This window comes from Callospermophilus lateralis, chromosome 1 (genome assembly GCF_048772815.1).
Source record: "Callospermophilus lateralis isolate mCalLat2 chromosome 1, mCalLat2.hap1, whole genome shotgun sequence".
NCBI classification, from domain to species: domain Eukaryota; kingdom Metazoa; phylum Chordata; class Mammalia; order Rodentia; family Sciuridae; genus Callospermophilus; species Callospermophilus lateralis.
Genome location: NC_135305.1, coordinates 94,079,102 through 94,094,177, shown reverse-complemented (window position 1 = coordinate 94,094,177; position 15,076 = coordinate 94,079,102). Strand labels below are relative to the sequence as shown.

Here is a 15,076-nt window from a genome sequence, read left to right as displayed (position 1 = left end):
CTAGATACTTTATAGAGCAAATTATTTATGTTTATACAGTTTATCTTTGGATTTTCTAATTAGTTTTGTAACCTTTTAGTTTGGCCCTTAACACCCACAGAGTGGAGATACAGTCCACATTCAGAAAGAAAGCACATTACAGTTGCTCATGCACACACATGGAAGCCTGAGCATGATGAAGATTCATTTTTCTTCAAAGTCTGTTTCTTAACATTCCTAAGCAGCCTCCCTCGGATATGCAGCCAGTATCTATCTGCCTCTCCCCTCGCCTTGTCCTCTCCTCCTTTCCTCCTCTCCTTCTCTCCCATGTCTTTTTGACTCTTCCTGCAGGGTCCTAGGTCCATGAACAATACAGGGAGAGGTTTGAGGTTCTGCACATTCCTGGAAGTTGCTTTTGCCTTTCACACACTTTACAGAGACACTTCTACAAAATGAAACTTTCTCTTGCTAATTCTGGCTCACTTTCACAGAATAATTTAAGAATATTTTATGCTACCAAAGTCAGTTATGGGAGTCCTAATAAAAGGTGAGGAAATAAGGGAAGAAAGATAGAAAGCAATGATGGGGAGAGAAACCTGCATTTTCCACAATTATGAGTTTGAAGGAAGCAAAGGCTGTTTTTAATATTTGTAGATGCCCAGCATGGGGCAAACGTGGTGCTTCATTCACAGCCAAGAGCTGAGAGGATACTTGGTTTTTGACTGATGTTGAGTCTCAGAGGAAGAAGGAAAGATTGGTGCAGTGTTAATGATGGTATCGCATGCAAACTATTGAATTAAAGTCTTATTTTATGCAAACATCTTCATGGGACATTTGGCATAGATTTGATTTTAGTTTCAACTACGATTACCTGATATTGAAAGTCACTGCCTGCAATTTGAGTTGCTTGAAACATTGGTTCTGAAATCCAAAACCAGATGTAGCTCATCTGGTTTCAGTTGTTATTTCCACATGAAAGGGCAGGATCATTCATCAGGGGATTTGAGCAAGGCCAGCAATTATTTACCATTGTGGGTCATGGTCAGGAAAAACTTCATGGATGTTACTGTTTCATTTATATGAAGCTGTTGAATGTCACTGAGCCAGAAGTTCATATTTTGGGGAAAAAAAGTGACTAATCAGAATAATTCCCTTCCTATGGAGTGGTTTGCAGAATCAACCTTTTATAAAAATCTAATTGTGATGACTTCATTAAAATGCAAATTAAACTACCAACACTAGAACCCACTCAACCATCTAGAACACTTAACCATTTGGGAAAAAGTTCAGTTCTCTGCTTTAAGAAAATGTGAGAAACACTAAACAGAGATCATGCATTCATTTTTCATAGCATTCAGGGTGCTATTCTGTGATCATTACAGATTCAAACTAATTATTCTGACCTTTGTCTGTATCTATATGAAATTTGTCATTTTAGAGTTAGCTTTCCAAACTTCAGTGCAAGATGAATTGCCTGTGGATGTTGTTAAAGTGGAGATTCCACTCTGGGGTGGGCCGGGATTCTGCATGTCTAGCAGGCACCCAGGGGAGGCTGATACTGCTGGTGAGATCAGACTCATGTTGAGTAGCATGGTTTTAGAGGAGGAAATGTAAGCAGGATGAAAAGACTCCAGCCAGCAAGGAATTGGTTCCACTTACTACTGAACACACTCATCAATTTGACTGATTCATTCATGGAAGCTATACAATCACAAGGTTTGAAATTGTTTGCTTCTTTTAGTTCAACTGGATATTATATTGATCAGACTTCAATATTGTCTCAAGTATTAGGTGTTATAAATTATGGCTTTAACAGGAGTTAAATAGGAGTGGGAAGAAAAGAGCTAACATTTTAGAAAGCAGGTGTATCTGGGTCTTTTTCAAACAGAAGGCAGAGATGTACTTCTGTATTATTTTGATTCATTAGGTGTGGGATCCAGTAAATGTAAAGGAATCATCTCAGGAGGATGCAGTCTGTGGAGAGAGGTTTTGTCCTAGAAACATGGTCAGCCAGTTGTTTTCTGTCTTAGGTCCTCTGTGCCTAGCACCGAGACCCCATATGAAATTCAATTGCTCCATGAATATGGAATAAAACTGATAGGAAGTTCATTGTTTTGTGGTTGGTTGTTTTTACTAGGCTTAAGATTTATAAGGTGTTAAAGTTAAACGTTTTGGATGAAACTACCTTTCTAGTAGGACAGAAGTAAGTCATCAACTTTCTAGTTTTTGACTCTGTAAGTTGACTTCTAAAGGACCTGGGAGTGGGCAGTAGAAACCTTTCTTTATTCTTTTTTTTTTTTTCAAAAAAATTTTGGCAGTTAACATTAGCAAACTTAGTAAATTCAGCAACATTATTCTACCCAAATCTAAGTGGGTTCTGAGTGTTGGTAGTTTAATTTACATTTTAATGCAATTCTAAAAATTTTAGAATTAGTTTCTTTGAAAGAGTCTTCTTGGATTTTGGTTGTTATTGTTTTGATATTGCAACAAGAGAAAATCAATCTCTTCACAATATTGATGAAACTATGTGTGTAATCTCCTATGACAAAAGTTTTGGAATCATCAAAATGGAAAAGCAGCTTCTGCCCTTTGAAATGCATTTAGTCAAAGGCTGAAAAAAATCCTACTAAACACTTTTTAATAATAATTATCCTTTGCCAACTGCAGGGCTTATGTTCCTGAAAAGTGTTGTAGCTGGCAAAACCCATTGTTGTGGGATTAGTATAATCAAATTTGCTTATCATGAACATTGTTTCTGGTAGAATGAATTGTACTGGTTTGCTTTAGATCATCTTTGCATGCTGACACAACATATTTTCATTTTTAATTGACACATAATGTTTAAATATATTTTTGGGGTGCAGTATAATAATTTAGAACATGTATACAATGTGTAATGATCAAATCAGGGTAATCAACTTTTCCATCTCTTTAAACATTTATCATCCCTATATGATGGGAACTTTTTAAAGTCATCTCTTGTAGTTATTTAGAAATATATAATGAATTGCACCTATGCAAGGATTATTGGAGTATCACTCAGACTCTCTTCCTGCCCATCTATCATGCAACATATCTTATGCACCCAAACTGTGCTTCTCAAAAATGCCCCTAAAGTTACCTTACTATGCTGTAAAACACCAGAACTAATTTCTCCTGTGTAATGATATTTTGGTATTAACTTCTTTCTCTAGCCCCTCCAGTCCTTTCCGGTTTCTAGTCACCACTATTGTATTCTTTTGTCTTAGAAGTATGTTGGTTTGTTTTAATTGATTACTTCTTATAGTTTGGAGATACAAAGCATTAGAAGATTTTGAGGTCCATATTTTCATCCAGAATTCTCTGTGGGGAGAGTTAAGGGAAACCAGTAAGTGATGGAGAAGCTAATGCTGTGGAGGGTGCCAGGGACTCCCTACCAAGAAGAAGAGGAGGGAGCTATTCTCCAAGCATAAAGGGCAGGAATGTACTTGTTGGAAGAACACTTTAAAGGGAATATAGTGAGGCTCCCATGGATGGTGCTGGCTGCAAGGGAGCCAGGGGTCCCAGCCTCAATCTTTCCTTTCTCCCACTCTTCTATTTCCTGTTGGCCCTTCTCATTGGTTGACTCCAGACAGTAGCCAGAGGGCCAATGCAGGTCGCAGTCCCTTTGTAGTCAACTTCCTGGAATGCTGAGCAGGGTGGAGAAGGGTACACTATGAATTTAAAGAGGCAAAGAGAGAGTGAACCACAGAAGCATTTGCTAGTATTTACAGAGGACATGAAGAATGAGTGGAAGGATTTTCTAAAATTTCCATTCACTTATGCAAGAATTATGGAAGTATCACTCAGGTTCTCCAGAATGCAATTATATCCTTCCTACCCATCTATCATGCAGTATTTCTTGTGCACCAGAACCATGCTTCTTAAAGACGTCCCCCTAAAATATTCCCAAATGCAAACGAGAGTCTGGTGATATGTCCCAAAGCAGCATAGTGTTAGCACAATACTTCTATAAAATCCTAATTTTATTTAAAAAATTCATGTAGGTTTTGTGTTCAGCTTTAAAATATCCATGTTAAGCACAGGATTATAGAAATCCCACTACCAGAATCCAAAATTAAATCTGGAGTGGGCCTCCTTCCAGAATGTGTTTGATAGCTTCTCTTCCATAGTAATTTGCTTTGTGCTGCTCAGATTTTAAAAATAGCTACAGAAAACTGAAAATCAAGGAATAGGTCAAAGTACAGAAATGTGTGCAAAAATAGTGCTTTATGATTTACTTATTCATTTATCCATCCATCCATTCATTATTTTGTTGGTTCGTTTGTGGCAAATGCCTGTTCTGTGAAGAGTGTTTTGAGTACTGAGTGCCCAGAAGCCAGGGACTGTGTGCAGGTGGCCCTCAGCCAGACTTAAGGAGCAGCATCTCTCAGACACTTTGTGTCACCTTTCTGCTTACGTGTACCCAGAAGGTTGAGAAGGTACTCAGGGTTCTTTCCTTCTTTAGCACAGCTTTCTAGACAACAAGAAAAACAACTGAACTGAAAATATTGTGTCTAGCCTGTGCTGGAAGTCATTTTCAGAAGAAGAACCATTTTTCAGTCTTATTAGCAAAATCCTTTTTTTAAAAAAAATTTCCACTCAAATCTGCAACTTGTATAATTTTTTTTAAATCAAGTTACTGTTATTTTGGCACAATAAATATTAAAGATACAAAACATTAATGAGGTTGCTTTGGGGGTCACACAACCTGTTGGATCCATCTAAAATACTTGGTAATCAGCAGCTCTGGCATTTGGGGTGTATTGCATGGATTCTGTGGGACCACTCAAGAATCTGTGGAATTTTTGTGTTATCCCACCCTGAGATTATGCAGAATATCTCCTGGTATTAATTTATGAAGAAACTTTTCTCAAAAGTTTTCTAAGTAAGTTGTCTTTTTAAAAAGTTTTTTATTCACAATGTGTTTGCAGGGAATCAATTAATAAAAAAGGAGGAAGGTTTACTCTAAGAAGGTGGGCTTCCCATTGTCACTTAGAAGCCCTAGGCAGGAATGCAAAGGATACATTGGTGTAAAGATTCTGGTCACACTTCTTTACACACACACACACACAAAAAAAAAAAAACCCAAAACAAACAACAATAACAAAAAAAACAACCAAACAAACAAGAAAACAAAAACAAAGCTACCTCTTTAAATGACTTTTAGTCTTGAAAATACAATCTAAACAAAGTTGTTATAGGATAATGTCAGGTTTCACCCTAAGTCCCCAGGCTTAGGTTTTTCTGATTCAGAAAGAGATGTCGGAGCAGGTCTGATGGTGGCTTTGGATCCTCTGGTTTGGAGCAGGGTCAGTCATGTGGAATAATTCTATTCCCTGCAACTACAAAACTCACCTCAAATGCTTCATGTGATGTGAAGCAGTCACCTATAAAGATGATTTCTAGGAACCTGAACAGCCACTTAGTTCCTCCTGGTGACATTGTCAACGTTGCTGGCATGCAAAAGGGTCTGGGAATTAGATAGAGAATGGCTCAAGAGATATTTATTGAGCTGCAGGAAGAGAATTGCCTGAAAAGTATGGTATAAACAAAGATACTTCCACAGTCGTTACAGTATTCCATTAGCCTTAAAAGGTCCATCTATATCCTAGAAAGTTGGAGATGTGACCTTGGCAGTACACCTAACTTTCCTGAGTGCTTCATCTGCTGGATCAATGAACTGTGTAGTATAAAACCTAAGCTCCCCGTAGCCCATTTATATGACAAATTGAAGTGAATATATTAAATAAATGAGAGGAAAAAGAACCTACCCTCATTAAACGCTTTTCAGAGTCAGGCTGGGTGCTTTTGCTTATGTTCTTATTTAATCTCAGAATTTGTATTTTCCTGATTTCTAAAAATGAGGAACCTGAAGCTCAGCGAAGTTAAAAATTTTGCCAAAGTTATACAAATCTCCAAACGGATCTAGTGAGGACCAATTAGTTTGATTTTCGGAATTATATTCTTTCCACGGAACCCGTGATGTCATCAGAGCAGTGTTTCTTCACCAGACTGAGAGCAGCCACCCTTTCCTCATAAAAGGCACATCCATAGTGAATTAGCCATCTCCTTTCAGGCCATTCTTTGGTATCTCACCATGGATCCTAGATGCAGAGCCTTGTCCAGAGGAAGGCCATGGTCTGTTTTTTTTTTCCTCAAGGAAAACGTAGCCAGTCTTTGAGTTACTCACTCTGCAGGTCTCAATTCAGGGAAGTTCATATTATTTGTGATTGTTCCTGTAGGGCTGTCTTCGTTAAAGGGAGAATACCCCTAGTGAGTAGCTGTGTGATCACAGAATCTCAGAATAGATGGGTGCTCAGGAGTCATCTACAGCCCCTATTTTCAAGTACTTAAAGAGTCCTTAGCATTATTTTAGGACATCAACAATTTTAATAACTAACATTTTTGAGCACTTACTGCTAGGCATTCAAATAAAACTTTTACATGTATTTTATCATTTGATCTTCAGACCCACACTGTGAATATTCATAGTATTATTTGCACATGAGGAAATTGTTGGATAAATATAAAAACCTTGTCCAGTTGACTCTGAGGGGGCAGTTCTGGAATGTGAATCTTCATTGTTCAAAACCAGTGTCTTGTTTGTCACTATAGCATTCGGTTTAATGGTACTTCTTTTCTTCCTATAGGGAATACTTGTCATTTTGGAGCTTTTAAAACTTCTAGTTTTCTTTAAAAACTTCTCCAAAATCAAAGCTTATACTTGGGATAAATCAATCAAGAATTATTTCTCTTTTGAAGTCTTAATTCCTCTCTTAAAATATATGACTTTTTAATTTTTTAATTTCTTCTAATTACTTATACATGAGAATAAAATGCATTTTGACACATTATACACAAATGGAGCACAACTTCTCATTCTTCTGGCGGTACATTGTACAAAGTCGCACCAGTAGTGTAATCATACATGTACATAGGGTGATAATATTATCCCATTCCACTATCCTTCCCGCTCCCATACCATTTCCCTCCTCTCACTTACCTCTGCCCAATCCAAAGTGCCTTCACTGCCCCTCCCCCATTATGGACCAGCATCCACTTATCAGAGAAGATCTTCAGCCTTTGGTTATTTGGGTTTGGTTTATTTCAATTAGCATGAAATTCTCCAGCTCTATCCATTTACCTGCAAATACCATAATTTCATTCTTCTTTAAGGCTGAGTAATATTCTATTCTGTATATGTACCACAGTTTCTTTATCCATTCATTTACTGAAGGGCATCTAGGTTGGTTTCATAGTTCAGCTATTGTGAATTGAGCTGTTTATAAACATTAATGTGGCTCTGTCACTCTAGTATGTTGATTTTAAGTCCTTAGTGTATAAACCAAGGAGTGGGATCGCTGGGTCAAATGGTGGTTCCATTCCAAGTTTTCTGAGGCATCTCTATAATTCTTTCCAGATTGGGTGCACCAATTTGCAGTCCCACTGGCAATGTATGCCTTTCCCCCCACATCTTTGCCAACACTTATTGTCCTTATTGTATTCTCAATAATTGCCATTCTGACTGGAATCAGGTGAATCTTAGTTTTGATTTGCATTTCTCTAATTACTAGAGATGTACTTTTTTCATATATTTGTTGATCGATTGTATATCTTCTAAGAACTGTTTGTTCAGCTCCTTAGCCCATTTATTGATTGATTGATTTATTATTTTTTTGGCATTAAGATTTTTGAGTTCTTTATATATCCTGGAGATTAGTGCTGTATCTGATGTGTGTGTGTGGTAAAAATTTGCTTCCATTATGTAGGCTCTCTATTTACATTATTGATTGTTTCCTTTGCTGAGAAGAATATTTTTTTTTTTTTTAGTTTTAATCCATCCCATTTATTGATTCTTGATTTTGCTCTTTAGGAGTCTTGTTAAGAAAGTCAGGTCCTAATCAGACATGATGAAAACTTGGGTTTACTTTTTCTTCTATGAGGTGCAAGGTCTTTGTTCTAGTGTCTAGGACTTTGATCCATTTTGAGTTGATTTTTGTGCAGGGTGAGAGAGCGAGGTGTAATTGCATTTTGCTACATATAGATTTCCAGTTTTCCCAGTACCATTTGTTAAATGGGCTATCTTTTCTCCAAAGTATGTTTTTGGCACCTTTGTCTAGTATGAGATAACTGTATTTATGTGTGTTTGTGTCTGTGTTTTCTATTCTGTACCATTGGTCTACATGTCTATTGTTTTTTAGTTGTCAATGGATCTTTATTTATTTATATGTGGTGCTGAGAATCAAGCCCTGTACTTCACACATGCCAGGCAAACACTCTACCACTGAGCTATGACCCCAGCCCCTACCTGTCTAAATTGATGCCAATACCATGCTGTTTTTGTTACAATTGCTCTGTAGTATACTTTAACATCTGGTATTGTGATGCCTCCTGCTTCACTCTTCTTGCTAAGGATTGCTTTGGCTATTCTGGATCTCTTACTTTTCCAAATGAATTTCATGACTGCCTTTTCTAGTTCTACGAACACTGTCATTGGGTTTTTAGTAGGAATTGTGTTAAATCTGTAAAATACTTTTGGTAGTATAGCCATTTTGACAATATTAATTCCCAGGTTGGGAGATGTGATGGCAAGCCTGAGCTCTGTGTTCCACTCCCTGGGAATTTACCACCTGTACTAATGGAATGAACTTGTCTTGATGTCTCTGGAATCAAGTGAGGATGTTTAGTTTATTCCCAGCACTATTTCCTGCTGCTCCAGTGAGTCATCCATGGTGACCTCTTTATAAGATTTCTACAAGAAGGTAATGTCCTTGGCCTTTTGCTAGTTGAAGGCTTTTTGGAAGGTTTCCATAAATGAGGGTAGTAACCTATTTTGGATGGAAATCATGTTATATGGATTTCATTTGACAAGAGTGTGGATCAAGCTGTAGCTCTATTAGTATTCCTGATAATCTGATATGATTACTTAGGGTGAAACACTAAGTAGAGGAGAAACACGCAGTTGTTGAGTGAACAGTCTAGCTGCCAGACTGTGTTCCCTTCCTTGCTTCAATCTTTAGGACTTCATAGCCTAGTGGTTAGATACTGACTCTGGCTTCAGAGTTTTTGCTTTAAATCTGGGCTCAGTTATACACTCGTGCATGGTGGTGGTCAATTACTCAATCTCTCTAATTTTCACATAGCTATACTACACTCATCTTACCTCAGTGGCCTTGTCCATCAAAGGAAGATAAACCATAGTAACCTAAATCACAAAATTTAGCATTAAATATTTTTTTAAATATAAGTTATTTAGAACTGTGCTTGAAACATTTTAAATTTTCATAGGTGATAGTTAATAAGATAGAAATCAGTGGAGTTATAGTAGGACATTTTCCCAAGAACAAGAAAACCAAGAACATTCTCTGTTCCTTGCAAGACTCCCCTTTTCTTCAGTTTCCTACTCATTAGCATAAAGACCTCTTTTGCCTTAAAACTGTAGCTTCCAATGGGCAGCCTGGAGAGGGTTTGTGGACTTAGGTCCTATCTGAACCAACATTGATATTTGTGCTGCAGGTCTGTTTTCAAATTGCTGATTCATCTTCTCTTGGTACAGTGAGTAACAATCATCATAAAGCTGTCCTGAAGAATCTGTATAAAGCTACCAGGAATGGGGCTGCTTCATGGTGAATTGCTGGAACCTCCCTGGCTTCCATGGCTGTTGTAATTTAGATGTGGTTTCAGTCAAAAGCTCACGTGTGTGAGACAACGCAAGAAGGTTTGGAGGAGAAAGGAGAGGGTCATATTTTTAAACTAATCAGCGAATTGATCCTTGATAGGATTAACTGAGTGGGAACTAGAAGCAGGTGGTGTGTTTCTGGAGAAATTGGTTCATTGGGGGTGTGGCTATGGGGTATATATTTTGTATCTGGAGAGTGGAGCTCTCTGTGTTTTCTGATCACCATGTGAACTGCTTCCCTCTGTCACACTCTACTGCCATGATATTCAGTCTCACCTTGAGCCCTAAGAAATGGAGCCAACTTCAAGGAATGACCCACATGCTGTAGCAACTTCCACTGAATTTTGATGTACCTGCTGAACACTGGCTTGGATACTGGAGGTATCAGGTTTCATAGAAAAGTAGTTCTGAGACATGGTGACCCCAAGATGTCCATCCCCTCTCCTTTTTTTATTTTAAGTCAGAAGACCTGATGTCCTTCACTTTAAAGGAGTAGGAAGGATAGAAGAGCAGAATTCTGGAACATGATACCTTATCCGGGAGATATGTGCTTCGGAAGCAGCACTGGCTGGTATTTACTGTCACTACAGTGACAATAAAGGACCTTCTCACTTAACCTCTGTCTTCTTTAGAGCCTGCATACTTTCCTGCATAACTTTCTATTTCTCACTTGCACTTGTCTTACTTAGGTTGAGTCTACTCATTTTGAAACATGCAGATTCTCTCTTTTGTAAAATTGTTCTCTGATTTTTACAGTCTAGAAACTGCTGAAAGGAGACAGAAAAAAACATTTTTACAGTCTAAAAGCTATTCAGTAGGAACAGGACATTCCCTGCCTTATCTATTCTTGCTTACCCTCTCAAAATTATTCCCCAGAATTAGTAGTAAGACGCATATCAACCTGAGAGGCTTTGATGCCAGGATGGCTAATATAGTATTGAAATCTGACAGAATGAGGAGTGGATGCCAAAATGGTTTAAAAATCTATCTCCCAAAAGATAAGCCAGAGGATAATGTGAAGACCTCAAAGGCTCATGGACCACGTGAAAAGGTGATTTTCTAGTGATTCATCTTATTTCTCTCTAGTTAGGGCAATTTAAAGTCATACAATCCACCCAGAAAGGGGTCAAACAACCTGTACCCTGAAGTTTGGGAAACAGTGTGGTACTTGCCCAGTAGGATGTGTTAGGACCAGTAGCTACACTGCAGCAACTTCCTCTAACGGTTTTTCCTTCAGTTCTAGGTTATGGGACCTGGGACTGTTAGAGCAAGCACTAGATAAATGCTTTCTGGACGAGCAGGTGAATAGTTGAACTTGTGGACAAAGAAATGAGTGAGTCATTCGGCTGTGGGCAGGATGGAGTGCCTCCATGTCCTGTCCAGAAGGTAGCTGGGCCATCCTATATAGTTTACTGGATTCAGTGGGTAATGTAAGAAAGACAGAAAGTGTGAAGAAAGGAATGCCTCCCTGTTCAGAGAAGACTAGTTAAATCATATGATTCCCTTTTTAACTTTTAGAGTCTTAGAGAAGCATGAGTCACCCAGAGTTGGATGCTTGTCTAGTCTTCGTCTTCGTCTCATTGCACCAGTCTATTAAAGGAATCCCAGGGGCCCCTCCTGCCAAATTCTTTTAACCATCGTTCTTGTCACAGTATCAGGTCATGCATAAAAGTTTGCCTTTGAAGCTCCTCATGGCCTTCATCTTGAACTTCTCTGTAATCCGCATCCTGTGCCCATATCAACTTCCCCATATCTGATCATAGTACTGGTTTTCTTGCTTGGGGTCACACTTCACCATAGCTTGACCTTGCTTTGATCTTTTCTTTTAACAGAAGGTATTTCCATGTGCAATGGAAGATGATGAATTTTCCGTCTGACTTACAATGGAACTACTTTTTAAAAAGCTGCCAAAACATTATTCCATTACTAGTACAAAATGTTAGGAGAAGGCATTTATTCTCTCAGTACTTGAGAGAGTCAAAATTTGATTCTCATTGTTCTAGGAGAATTAAAACTTGATCAAAATTTTAGCCATACAGGATGGTAAAACTGCCCAAATAAAAGAATTCCAAGGTTTTAGTGACGTTTTGGGGGGGGGGGCACTTTATATAGGAGCAATTGAGAAAAGAAAGAATGTGAGATCCATATTATTGGGACAGTCCTTTGCAATTGAAGCCAAGAAACTATTTGCTTTAGGAGACACTAAAACAGGGCTTAAGACAAAATATTCCAAGTTGCTATCTTCTTGCTTTTCCTTCCTATTTAATTTTTTATTTGCCTGTGTCATGATGTCTTTTAGGACTGGGACTTCTGAGCCTGGAGAGGATGAGAGGATGGATGAGTGCACAGTCCTAGGAGAATATTTCAGAATGTTATCGAAAGCAAGTACAGTTTGAGAGGCATATTCATCTTAGTATATTGTTTGGCATATACAAACAGTAGCCTCAAAAGAAACAACAACAATCTTATTGTTCCACAATAGGGAGGTGTCAATGCAGATGAAAATTATCTTTGAAGTAAAAGATCCAAGTCCTAAACCAAAAGACAGGAGTCACAGAACTCTCTTGCTTTATCTTGTAGGAGGAAGATATATTATATTGTGAAAATCTGCGTACTGGATATGGGAATTTATAGCCATCCTCCTATTCAGGCTGAGCTGGCGTTTTCAACATAGCCAATGAAGGAATGGGAGAGGTCATCTGAGCCTTCGACACACTGTCAAAATACTAGTGACCTCAAACAAGGCAAACGATAGGTTTTTAATCATCTTAATTCTAAGTTTCAGTGTCTTTGATGTCTTAAGGTATGTAGCAGATGTATCTTATCACCTATATTGAAAAATCATAAAACTCTTCAAATGTGAGCATCTGTACCATCCCTGATTTCTGCCTCTGCTGTGCCTTCAGTTCTGTTCAGAAGCCCTGTTGTGTGTTTCTGGTCCTGACTTTTGTCAGTTCTAAATATGAACCATTCCCATCTCCCTGGGATCTTTGCTGTATGACCTGATACCCCTTGTTTCTTGGTAGATTATTATTTTTTTACCCTCTTAAGGAAGATGGATCTACTCTGTATTCCTTCCTTCAGATTCCTTCTTCTATGCAGGTGAACTTCTGTGCCTTCCCATTCATTCTTCCTTGCATTTTTGAGAAATAGTTGTACCTCTTCATAAGCAAGACAAATCCTTCTATTCCTGACATATATCCCACCCAGCACTGTCATCTCCTTTTGAGCTTTTTCTTATTGTGCAATCTTGTATCTTATAGCTCTTGTCTCTTCCTTTCTGTGGTTGGTTCCTCCTTCCCTAGAAATGGGGTTGACCTTTATCCAGTTCAGGAAGTTCTTCATGGACTCTGCATGCCCTTAAATTCTGCAGAGTACTTGCTCTCTCTGATTTCTCACCTCCTAGTTAGTCTACTGTGATCTGTTTTCTTACTTTACCATCCTATTAAATAGTTCTTAGCACAGTACCCAGGGTCTTCCTGGTTCCTAAATCCAACGGACACTTTTAGTTCTGTTGGCCTTTATCTTGCATGACTTCTCTGTAGCTATTGAAATTGTCTCCTTCTTTGGTTTCTGTGAATTTACCCCTGGTTCTAACATATTTCTTGCTCTCTAATCTCCTCTCAAGGATTCTCTTGTTCTGCCCATTTTCAAATAACGGTTCTCCTGGACTCTTTGGTTCACTTCTTTCTTCACACCCTTTTTCCTCCAGATGTTCTCACACACTCCAGTAGCTTTACTACCACTCTATTCTGGAGATTTCCAAGAATATCTATAGCTGAGAATACTTTCTCAGAACCTTGGTCTTTTAAGCTGTTTGCCATATCTCTACCTGGATGCCACAGTGGTATGTGAAACTTTGATGTACAAAATGATGTCTGTTTTTTTTTTTTTTGAAGGAACCACCAATGACCTCAGCAAAAATCTGAGGTCACCTTGGCTCTTTTCTGACCTTTATCATTTTCTCTCATAAGCTATGAAGTACTATATCTTATTTCTTAAATATTTCTCTTATTTGTTCCTTAGCTCATGCTCTGTTGTTTATTGCTTGGGTTATTTAAGTAACTCTTTAACTGGTCTCATTATTTCAGTCTTGTTCTCTTCTAATTTGTCCTTGGCATCTTTACCAAGAAGCACAGATGTAATGGTGGGATTTCCTCTAGGGAAATATTCCATTGACTCTCCACGGTCTATACAAGACAGCTAAACTCCTTAGACTTTCTGCTAAGGTTTCTGTAGTCTGCCCTCTGCCTGTTGCTCCAACCTTCTCTACTCTAGCTGCACATCTCACACCCTGTGCTCAACACCATCACACTATTGTAGCCCTAGAATGCATCTTACCTTTTTCTGGAATCTTTTGCACAATGTCTGGCACACAATCATTTGTAAGTATGAAAAGGCTTTCTTCCCTGCCTGCTATTCATTGTGATGTCTTCATCTCTAGGAAAAATGTCTAATATGATAAATGAAATCCTGGGATTACAATGCATTTGAAATAGGTGCTTGGCAACTCAGTGAGACCCTGTTTCTAAATAAAATACAAAATGGGTCTAGGGATGTGGCTCAACCATCAAGCGCCCCTGAGTTCAATCCCTGGTAACCCTCCCTGCCATGAAAAAGAATGCATTTGAAGTATGATGTGGTTTATCACCTAAGTGATGAATAAATTTCTTCTTTAGCACCCTAACTATTGATTAGCCTCAAATAACTTCTAGGGAAGTAAACTCATTACCTCTGTCAACAACTGTTAAGTTTCTAGAAAATGATGACAATTTTATTATAAACTAAATTAATTAATTAATTTTTACGTAGCTTTTACTTGCTGATGCTAGTTCTTGATCTTGGTTTTGGGCAGAAAAAGTCTGATCCTTCTTGCTTATGATGGTCCTTCAAATGTCTGGATCTATCTGTACTCCTGGATCTTTTCTTCTCCCTATAAGATTCCATATCATATTAAATATTCCTCTTACCACATGACGTCAACTCTCTTTGCATTGTGGGGTTCTCTTTTACTTGGCTCCATATGGTCTGTGAATTAATGTGTTTACCAATGTGTCCACCTCAGAGAGATTTCTGGACTGTTTCCCTGGCAGCTATTAAGCTTTAATAGTGCAGCCCAAGATTATATTAGATGCCTTGGCAGCAACATCACTTTGTTGACTCATGTTGACTGTCTGCTAAAGTCATTCCTTGTTCCTACTTAAGGGCAGAAATCTTGCATTTCTAATATCCATCCCATTGCATTTTAGTTGAAAGTCAAATATATAAATTTGATACTTATGCAATTTTATTTTTGTCTTACTTTTTCTCCCTGTTGAATTTCATCTTGTTAGATAAGATCCTTTGTGGATCTTGATTCTTATCATATAACATTTTCAGTATTCTTCCCCATTTTTC

At 38.1% G+C, this 15,076-nt stretch overlaps 1 protein-coding gene across 8 annotated transcripts in view; it reads left to right on the top strand.

Moving 5' to 3' along the window:
- Positions 1 to 15,076, top strand: part of Amph (amphiphysin) — a 211,739-nt gene that overhangs the window by 73,231 nt on the left and 123,432 nt on the right. The gene's annotated exons all lie outside the window — the stretch shown is intronic.